This window comes from Neofelis nebulosa, chromosome 5, assembly GCF_028018385.1.
Source record: "Neofelis nebulosa isolate mNeoNeb1 chromosome 5, mNeoNeb1.pri, whole genome shotgun sequence".
NCBI classification, from domain to species: domain Eukaryota; kingdom Metazoa; phylum Chordata; class Mammalia; order Carnivora; family Felidae; genus Neofelis; species Neofelis nebulosa.
In genome coordinates this window covers 49237175-49248869 of record NC_080786.1, presented here as the reverse complement: position 1 = coordinate 49248869, position 11695 = coordinate 49237175, and positions in this window count along the sequence as shown.

Sequence of the window (11695 nt, the reverse complement as noted above, 5' to 3'; positions counted from 1 at the left end):
ATTCACTTTTCTTTCAGAAAAAAGGGAAGAGGGGTGCCTGGGTGGCGCAGTCGGTTAAGCGTCCGACTTCAGCCAGGTCACGATCTCGCGGTCCGTGAGTTCGAGCCCCGCGTCAGGCTCTGGGCTGATGGCTCGGAGCCTGGAGCCTGTTTCCGATTCTGTGTCTCCCTCTCTCTCTGCCCCTCCCCCGTTCATGCTCTGTCTCTCTCTGTCCCAAAAATAAATAAAAAACGTTGAAAAAAAAATTAAAAAAAAAAAAGAAAAAAGGGAAGAATTTGAAGTTAATAGATTGAAAACAGAATAGTAGGTCTGTTAAGAAGGAACACCTATGCTGCTTCTCTTCGTCAGCCTAGAAGCAGGTCACACAGGGTTGGATCTCACTCCGGCAGACATGAGCCCTACACACCAGCTTCATCTCCTCCTGATGGGAGATGTCTGATGTCTAATTAACAAAGGACTATGCTTTTAGTACCATAATCAGAAAGGAAGGTTCACATGTAAATACCCTGAAGAAAGGCAGCACATAGCTTTCAATTAACACTCAAGTGTTAATAACAATTATGCTACTATACTTCCCAAGCATATGGTGAGCACTTGACATATAATTTCTATTTGATTCATAATCACCTTAAAAGTGTTATTTACATGGTAAATATGAAGCATTTATAACTTAGAGTAAATTATTATCACAAGGAATGGAAAGGCCAGTATTGGACACCAAATCTTTTTTTTTCCTTTACTCCCTATGGTTTATTTTTTTATAATTTATATCCAAATTAGCACATGGTACAACAATGATTTTAGAAGTAGATTCCTTAAGCCCCTTACCCATCAAATCTCTACTCTTAAATGCAGTAGTAATCATGTTTCAGCGTCGCATGTAAAATTAAAAGTGATTATTATCTGGACATTTACTGGTTTTTTTGACCACCTGACCCCAAAGGGGTATTGTTTTTTTGGTAACCTTACCCTCATTTTCCTACTCTCAGTCCAAGTGCTTTTTAGTGGTTGACTCCATTTTCAGAAACAGAAGTTGCCCCAGATGAGTCTAAAACTGGTCAGCTCGCACCATCTTCTTGGCCATAGTTATTGGTTCAAGATGGGCATGTATGGAAATGAGAACTGATAAAACACAGAACTAACATCTGGGCTTCTGAGAAAGAGAGACTTCATCTATTTCTTGCAGATTTGATAGTATGAGTGTGAAGTCGGGTGCTGCAGTTATTTTGTGATGATCAGGATGAGTCTAAAGCTGCCAATGCCTACCACCTAGAACATGGGAATGGAGAATGGTACAACTAGTCCTTATGAGTCAGAATAGAGAGATGAATCCTGATGGTCATTTGTCCCTGATTCAGACTCTACCGGAAGATATCATTATTGAAATACTCTACAATTATATGAGACAATGCTTTCCTTTTTTTGTTTATGGCAATTTGAGTTTCCTATTGTTTGGGAGTGAACAAATCCTGATATTTTAATTTTACTCAAAAGCACTAACCATAAAAGCAATTATTACACTAGTTAACTAGACTACACTAAAATTAAGCCCTTATCCATGTGAAAAGTCATCATAATTTGGAAGACAAGATCCCACACAGTAAAAAATATATAACACATAAAATTGAAGGATTAGTATCCCAACTATGTAAAGAATCTTACAAATCGCACCATAATGACAGAAAAAGTAACACATTCATTTTTATAATAAAACTGGCATATATGCACAAAAATTATTTTAAATGATTTAAATGAAACATGATTTCCTGTTAATACCACACCTCCATTCTCCTTGCCCAAAGATATACATTTTTGATCTTTTCTCTTTGCATTATTTTCTTGGTTAAACCAAAATATATACTAACATGTATACTTTATATCAGTAGAACTGTATCATGGTATGGGTATGCATATGAGGAAGGACCCCTCAGCCTGGCTGTTCCACACACAGTACATACCCCCTAGCCAATCTCTCTCTAAAAATGTTGACTTAGAGGGGCACCTGGGTGGCTCAGTTGGTTAAACTTCTGACTCCTGGTTTTGGCTCAGGTCACAATTTCATGGTTGGTGAGCTTGAGCCCTGCATTGGGCTCTGCGCTGACACTGAAGCCTGCTTGGGATTCTCTCTTTCCCTCTCTCTCTGACCCTCTGGCAGGGCTCTCTCTCTTTCTCTCTTGCTTTCTCTCTCTCTCTCTCTCTCAAAATAAATTAATAAAATTAAAAAAATTTATTTAAACATGTTGACTTAGAGATGATGGGCTTTCCCCTTAGCTGCAGGAATCCTGTGTGCTCTGAGAGTAGCCTGTTTTCTCAATTCAGTCTTCAGCCTTTCAATGTGATCTCCGGAACCTCGTCAAAATAATCAGTGCAATAATTTCACCCCTTTCAATTGTCAGTGTTGCTATCAATTCAATGTCAGTGGTACACCTCTATTTTTATTTCCATGGGATCTAAGGAAGAGAGATAAACATATTTCCCCAGTCTTTAATTTGGAAGCTATGGTAAGCAGATTTCTCAGATGGCCCCCAAATTCTCATCTCCTGGTATACGTGCTCCTCCTGGTTATCAGGCAACACTAATCTAGGTGTTGTTGGAAGTGATTTTGCAGATGTAATGTCCCAAATCAGCTCATGTCAGATTGTCTGGATGGGTCTCATCTAATCACACTAGCTCCTAAAATTTGAGTCAAGAGGTCAGAAATGGAGGAGGCCAGAGATCTGAAGCACAGGAAGGAGTCTATGCACCATCACTGGCTTGAAAATGGAGGAGGCCATGTAGCAAGGAGTGCAGGTGATCTCCAGGAGTGGAGAGTGGTCCCCAGCTGACAGTCCACAGGGATACAGTGCCCCCAGTCCTACAATCACAAAGAATGAAATTCTGCAAACAACCCGAATGAACTTAGAAGCGGATTCTTCCTCAGAGCTTCCGGAGGGCAAATCAGCCCAACTGATCTTGATATCAATTTTTAAGCCATGAGCAGAAAGCCTAGCCACATCATGCCTGGACTTCAGAACTGTGAAACTAATAAATGGATGTTGTTCTAAGCCACTGAGTTTGTGGCAACTTTTACACAGCATAGAAAATGAATAAAAAGTCTAACTTCAAATACCAATCTCAGAAGTTCTGTCCTTTTAAAAAGTTCCACAGGTATTAACCTCTCAGGTTAAGCGCTGGAATTGTACTCTACTGTCTGAAAGCAAGTCTCCTGCGGTAGATTGATTAGTGAAGAAGCACCATGGTACTGGATCAGGGTCATGATCTTTTCTCACAAGAGGAAATTTCTCAGGAGTTTTAGAAGCCTTGAAGGTTGAGAAAAACTGAGAGTCCTGCCTGGGTGGTGAACTTTTTGTCAGGTTGAATTCTAGACATTCATTCATTCAATAAGCATTTGTGAGCATTGACAACACTCCAGGTACAATAGTCTATTGGATAAAACTTGTGCAAACAACATGCAGTAAATACTGTAATAACCTTGCTAGTCAAAGTGCGAGGCACTTGGGAGTATCCTAAAAGTACTGAATCTCAGACCTCACAAGAGATCTACTGAATCAGAATCTGCATTTTAACAACACCCAGAAGATTTGTTGTTTTTCTTTTAATGTTTATTTATTTTTGAGAGAGAGAGAAACAGAGTAGGGAAGGGGCAGAGAGAGAGAGGGAGGGAGACACAGAATCCGAAACAGGTTCCATGCTCCGAGCTGTCAGCACAGAGCCCGATGCAGGGCTTGAACTCATGAACCGTGAGATCATGACCTGAGCCAAAGTTGGAGGCTTAACCAACTGAGCCATCCAGGCACCCCAAGTCAGCTTCAGTCTTATAACGATAATATTAAACATAGTCTAAGGAAGAGATATTTTCTGTCTCTTAGAAATTAAGGTGATATAACTGATTACTAATAGCATAATAATCATTGCCTTTGGCCAGTAGGTTAACTCTGAACTTTATCCACAATTAAGAAAAAAAAATGTTTTTCTTGACATTTCTATTGTCCCATCCAGCTTGCATCACATTTCATCTATTACATTCTTCATATAGCTCAGCTTATCTTCAGACTAAGAAATTATTTTGATTTATCCTAAAGAAAAGAATAGAGAGGATTTTGTGGAGATGGAACGGAGAGAGAGGACATATGTGAACAATAATGGGATAGAGCATCAGAAAGTCAAATCAAGTAAGACTGAGGGCATTATTGCAATAGATAGATGGGTTGGTCTGAGTGATTTATACATCACTTCTACACCAAAATTACTTGGAAGTTATTAAGATGGTGGGATAAACACTTGTTGAATCTGAACTATCAAATTAAATGAACTTTCATTAATTGCTTCTACCTGTAGTACCTGACTCCACCTTTCCAGAAACGCTTCTCAAATCAAACATAATTGTAGATACATGAAGATATAATTCATTTAGTATACCGCTAATCTGAAAGATGACTGTTCTATATCCAGGATGATCATAAATCTCTGGGGGAGAGATGTTTATATTTCTTTTGTATTCCAAATAACTATTTACCATATGAAAGGCATGCTTCCAATAAATGCTTATTGATTAATGAGTAAATAATTAAATACTATGGAAAAGATATATAGCTGATAATTTTAGCCTCTTAATAGGTGCTTTGGTCCTAGGTCTTTACATCCTGACTTGCCCTTGAGTCACACACATCTGCCAATCTATGAAATTAAGCCTTGAGTTTCCAATGGATTATGGTAATTATTTGAAGCTCTTTTTCCCCAACTATTTCCACATTGATGAAGCACATTCTCAGAGGTTTCAGAATTGTGCTGCTGGAGGTTCAGATAGTTTTGATCAGAACACCCTCCTTCAGGTGGTCCCCAGAAACTGAACTTCTAGTCCTGGCTTTCCAGTTGACACCTAACTGAACCTATGAATTTCATGTGTGGGAAGGGGATTGTTTGACTTTGGCAAACTCTTTTCAAGCATTTTAGCTTTAATGTGCCTATCAATGTTGATTTTAAAGAAGCATTATTATTAAGGATCAATAGCTTTGGAGGAATAAGTAATGGGTAAATCTTTCCCCGTCTACATGCCTCTAGATACATGAATATTCTTAGAAGCTAGAAAAAATTTGCCTTTGCTAGCCTTGTAATATATTGATTTCATTGCCTGTAGTCAGATAGGCCTGACTTAGCCTTCCATTATTTTTTTCTCAGTAGCTGACCTATCAAAATCCATACTATTTTATTTTGTTTTGTGGAAAGGTAATATAGTAGAAACATGACAACTGAAGGCTTCTTCTGAATAGATGGGAATGATTTCTACCAAGCATACAGACGTTTGGTGGTTTCCTGCCATTTGTAACTCCATAGTCTCTGTACCTCACTGAATTTGGTTTGAGTCAATGATTGTATTAAGAGTGTAGTAATACAAGTTAAACACTCTCTAAGAGGAATATTGTATTTCATGATACTATTTGCACCTGGGAATTAACTGTTGCTCAGACCAGTAAAGCAGATAATCACATAACAGCTTCTTTAGAGCATAATATTGATCTTTCCCTATCTCTGCTACCATTTTAATATGAGACACATTTAACTTTGAGTTTCACATTGAGTCATAAAAGTTACCAGAAGAAGGTAATCATAATTAAAAAGTCATCTTGTACTTTATTGCAATATAAGCACAAGGTTCCAGTACATTACAAATTCAGCTTAAATTTTATACTAATATTGGCTGAGTTTTGTGTCTTCTGTTTTATGTATATTGGGCTCCCCTCAGTCTGAAAGAAATGGTTTTCTTGTAGGATAATAATGAACACCATGACATAATGACTTCATGACTTCCTGTCAGAAACCTTGCTGCTGGAGCTTGATGTAATGAAAATCGGATTTTTATGCAACTTAATTAACTGTTATCTCCCATTCTCTCCATGTAGTAAAATTAAATGAAATTTCTTCCTTAAATGATGGAAATACAATCTCTTTAATGGAAAAGTTTAATAAATAAATGTTAATTAATAAATGTAAAACAGCATACTAATTTTTTATTTTTTAAAAAAGTATTTTATTAAATAAAAGATGCATTTAATTTGGAAAGAAAGATGTATTTAATTTAGAAAGAAAAAAGTCAATTTCAGGGGGAAAAAGTCTGCCTTTGGATATATGATTTGGTAGCTCATGAAAAATATTGGGGTTTTTTTCCCCTGAAACCTGATCTCTCAAACTACATTATCCTTACCTCAGAATCCAATTGTTTTGTATACTGAATAAATTAATAAAAGAGATGTAAGTTTTCTTTAAAAGAATCTTTGACACACCTTAATTCAAGAAAAGAAGCAACTTAAAGAGAATTTTTTTTTTTTAGGTAATTTTAATGATTAACAATTGTTTGGGCAAAGAATTCATTTCTCAAATGCTACTACTTCGGTTGGTTTAATAAAACAAGGAAATTCGTAAGACATAATTTTTACAGTTTTGTTTATGTTTATTTATTTATTTTGAGAGAGAGAGAACACGTGTGTGCAAGAGTGAGCAAGTGCAAGCAGGGAGGGGCAGAGAGAGAGGAGAGAGAGAATGCTAAGCAGGTTCTATATTGATACCTCAAGAACCTGAGCAGAAATCAAGAGTTGATTGCTTACCCAATTGAGCTATCCAGGCACCTGCAGCATGCCTCAATAGGTTAAGTGTCCGCCTTTTGATTTTGGCTCAGAACGCAGTCCCAGGATCCTGGGGTCAGGCCCCTCTTTGGGCTCCACCCTGTACATGGAACCTACATGGAGCTTGCTTGAGATTCTCTCTCTCTCTCCATCCTTCTCCCCCACTCATGTTCTTTCTCTCTCAAATAAAAAAATTTTTTAAATAAATACTATGTTTGAACATCACATGTTTTAGAGCTACTGATGAGTGCAATAGGGAAATAAAATAACCAATGTAAATATTTGAAAAGATTAAATGGCATTATCTTGTTTTGCAAATTACATGATATAAATCTGAGGGATTCTAGTAACACTAACTTATAGAATGATAAAGAAGACTAAATACACTGCTGTATACCAATTGATTGTATACAAGATTGATAGTTTTTCTTTTTTTTTTTTTTTAATTTTTTTCAAAGTTTTTTATTTATTTTTGGGGCAGAGGGAGACAGAGCATGAACGAGGGAGGGGCAGAGAGAGAGGGAGACACAGAATCGGAAACAGGCTCCAGGCTCCGAGCCATCAGCCCAGAGCCTGACGCGGGGCTCGAACTCACGGACCGCGAGATCGTGACCTGGCTGAAGTCGGACGCTTAACCGACTGCGCCACCCAGGCGCCCCAAGATTGATAGTTTTTCTGTATACTAGTAATAAATACATAGAAATTAAAACTTAAAATACCTCCTTTTGTGTCTAGTTTCTTGCACTTCCATAATGTTTCCAAAGTTCATCAGTGTTGTAGCATGTATCAAGTTCATTCTTTTTAAGTAAAATTCTATTGTATGAATAGTCCTAATCTTTGTTCATCTATTATATTTTGATGGACACTTAGGTTCTTCCTAGAATTCATTCCTTTTTATAGCTTAATATTTCACTGAATGGATATACCACATTTTGTTTATCTATTTTTCAGTTGATGGACATTTGTATTGTTTTTACTTTTTGGATATTATGAATAATGCTACTATGTACATCTACAAACAATTTTTTTTGTGAACATGTTTTCAGTTATTTTGGGTATATACAGAGGACTGTAATTTCTGGGTCATGTGGTAAATTCTATTTAACTTTTTGAGGAAATGCTGAACTTCTCTACAGTGGCTACACCATTTTACATCTCCAGCAGTAATGTCTGATGGTTCCAATTTCTCCATACCCTCATTAATACTTGTTCTCTTTCTTTCTTTCTTCTTTCTTTCTTTCTTTCTTTCTTTCTTTCTTTCTTTCTTTCTTTCTTTTGTCAACCTAATGTATATTAAATAGTATCTCATTGTGGTTTTGATTTGTATTCTCCCAATGATTAATGATGTTGAACATATCTTTCCATATGCATGTATCTTCTTTAGGAAAATGTCTGTTCAAATTCTTTCCCTCTATTCAAGTTGGGTTATTTGTCTTTTTATTATTGAGCTCTAAGTGATCTTTATATATTCTAGATATTAGACTCTAATCAGATATATTATCTCCCATTGCAGGGGTTATCTTTTTACTTTCTTGATACTATCTTTTCATGTACAAAAGCTTTTAATTTGATGAAGTCTAATGAACGATTTAATTTTTAAGAAACTAAATAAGGGGGCACCTGGCTCAATCGGTTAAGTGGTCAACTCTTGATTTTGGCTCAGGTTCATGAAGTTCGTGAGATGGAGCCCCTCAATGGGCTTTACACTGAGCTGTGGGGTCTGCTTAAGATTCTCATTCTCTCTCTCTCTCTCTCTCTCTCTCTCTCTCTCTCTCTCTCTCTGTCTCTCCCTCCTCCCCCCACGCCGTCCCTCCCATGTTTGTGCTCTCTCTCAAAAAAAAAAAAGAAAGAAATTTAATAATGAAGAGCATTTCATTTTTACACACATATTAAACATTATAGGTCTCTTCATTTCTGTGAGTACACAATTACTATCTGTTAAACATTTTCCTCCAGCTCTGAGATCTTCCTAACATTTTGTGTGTGTGTGTGTGTGTGTGTGTGTGTGCGCGCGCGCGTGCGCGTGCACACGCACGCGCGTAGTTCTGCTAGTGACAAGGTCCTTCAGGTTTTATTTATCTAATAATGTAATGGAGGGAGGTGAGATAATTAGCTTTGCTATTTAAAATCTCTGTACTGTAATGTTTTACTTTTTACAACAAGCTTCTTTTAGTACTATCAAACAATAAGAGTTTAAAAAGAAAAACATTCAATTTCAACAAGGGTTGAATTTATTCATTAAGACAATGTTCTTATATTAACAGGTTACTCATTACAAAGAAAAGAGATAACAAAATTTTGTTTGATCTCTTATTTTTTTCCAGCTTACTGAGTTTTTTGTCCCTCTATGCACTAATGTTAGCTATTCCTCAAAAACTCACTTATTGAATATATTCTAAATAATACATCTACTAAGGCATTTCTGAGAGGGGCAAATAAAGTCAAGATGGGAAAAAGATTCAAAGAAAATTAGGTCAACCAGTTCTATTATTATGATTACATGAGTGGAAAGGTTTCAAAATGGAACTTATTTTCTAACTTACTATTCTTTAATGTCAAATTTTCTTACATATATTCAATGATAATGGTAAGAGCATGGAATGATGTTGATAATATAAAGTAACTTTTCATTCCCAAACGCGTAACTTTAAAGAGTAAGAGAAGCTCTACAGAGAAAAAAGTTGAAAGCAATATAAAAGTATTCTCGTCTCCCAGACACTTGAGAATTATTCATAATGCTACTTTTCATGATGCTATCATGATGCTGATTATTCATGATGCTATCATAGACATTTCCTGTATGCAGTCTGGAGGAAGAAGTAGAAAAGTAATTCAGTTTTATTATTTAGGCTATTTATAGTCTTAGGTGAGCAACTGGTATTTCACAAAGTGAGTTATGTTTTGACAGATTGAGGTTCTTCACGTAGGTGATGAAAAAAGATAATTAATTTCTAAAAGTGAATTTAATCCACATAGGCAACTTATCCGTACGTTGCAATTTGGAGGAGGAATGGTACTGTGAAGTGAAAGATTTGTTATTTCTATCCTCTGTAACTGGATGATTTATTTTGTAAGTGCGTGTGTATTACCTGTAGTGTAGCAACACTGGACATAAAATTAGAATACATAACTTTGAGTCTTGGATTTTTTCTTAATTAGTGGGATAAGCATGAGTAAGTCATTTAAACATTTCTAAACTGAGGAGAACCTGGGTGCCTCAGTCGTTTAAGTGTCCACCTTCGGCTCAAGTCATGATCTCACAGTTCATGGGTTTGAGCCCTGTGACAGGCTCTGTGCTGTGTGCTGACAGCTGACCTATCAGGTAAGATTAATGAGAGATCAAAATAAGATAATGTTTATCAAGGCAGTTCATAAAACTCTATACAAATAAATGTATCATTATCCCCTCACTCATCATTGTACCATTCTCTATCCATGGGCTTATTCTTTAATGATTATCCTTATGATAGTTTTCTGAATATAAAAGTCATATTTTCTGTAAGCAAAAATACAAATAATTAAATACCTCCACCAAATAATAAATGTTTGGCTACCTTTCCATCTAATTATTACTGGTAATTATAGACAGCTTTTAAAAATGTGTATTATTAAATATATGATCTTCATAGCATTTCATTATGTTTTATTTGGCATTACACTATGAATATTTTCCCATGTCCTTAACTATACTTTAAGCAATCTAATGACTGTATAGTATGTCATCATATAGTATACAACCTATTTCATTGGTTCTCTCGGGTCAAACATTTATAGTTTAAGACTTTTGTGACATACTCCCAAACTATTCTTACTTACTATTTCATCATCAACATTTCACAATAAAAGAGGTCTATTTCTTAATGGAAACCCCACCCCAAACTGGGTATTATATAATTTTTCTTACTACATTGTTATCTTAAATTGATTTTAATAATTTATGTGAACTATTGCAATAGCTTCATAAATTATCTTCTCTTTCTACCCTTACTATCAATAAATTCTCATAACAGTAACCTTTAAATTTTAAATTATGAAATATTTTTACCAGATTTTAATTTAGATATAACTTACATATAAAATTTGTAATTTAAAGCATATGATTCAATGGTTTTTAGCCTATTCACAAGATTGTGTAACCATTACCACAGTCTAATTGAAGAATTTTTTTATCAAAAGTACTTCATACCTATTAGCAGTCACTTCCCATTCCTTTTTCTTCCATTCTCTGTCAATGACTAATCTAATTTTCATCTCTATGATTTCGCCTGTTCTGGATATTTCATATAAATGGAATCCTAGAGAATGTGGCTGTGCAGGAAAAAGCACATCAGGCTTAGGTTACTCAAACTGTGCACATGACCAAGAAAGGTCTATTTTCAGAATTGCCCCTTGGCCAGCTCCTGGGATCTGAGTTCTGAGCCCTTGCAGTGTTCAACCTGGTAACTCTTTGTATGCCAGCAGACTTGGACCATGCTGTATCATTTGCCTGTATACTTTATGTTAACTATATGATTAGTGTGAAACCTATTTTTTTGCTCTGCAGATCTGGAGTCTGAGTAGCTGAATGTGAGTACATGAGTAGCTGAATCTGAGTAGCCTATGTGACTGACCCTGAGTAAAAATCCTGGATATCAAGGCTCATGTCAGCCTCCCTAATGGACAACACTTTGCATCTGTTGTCACACACATCTGTTGCTGTGAGAATTAAGTGCATCCTATGTGACTTCACCAGAGGCATTCACTTGGAAACTTACACATGGTTTCTCCTCAACTTCCTCATATGCACTTTTTCCTTTTGCTTTTCATTGGCATCCTTTTCTGTAGTAAATCAAAACCATGAATAATATAACAACATCTGGTTCTTTTGAGTTTTTCTAGTGAGCCATCAAGTCTGAGGATGGTCTTGGGAACCACTGACAGAGGGAATTTAGTGTTTGGCTTCTTTAATTTAGTATAATGTTTTCAAGGTTTATCCATACCATATGTATGAGTACTTTTTATCTTTTTTATTTCTGAATAATATTTCATTGTATGGATATACCATATTTTGTTTATGAATTTCTCTGTTAATGGAC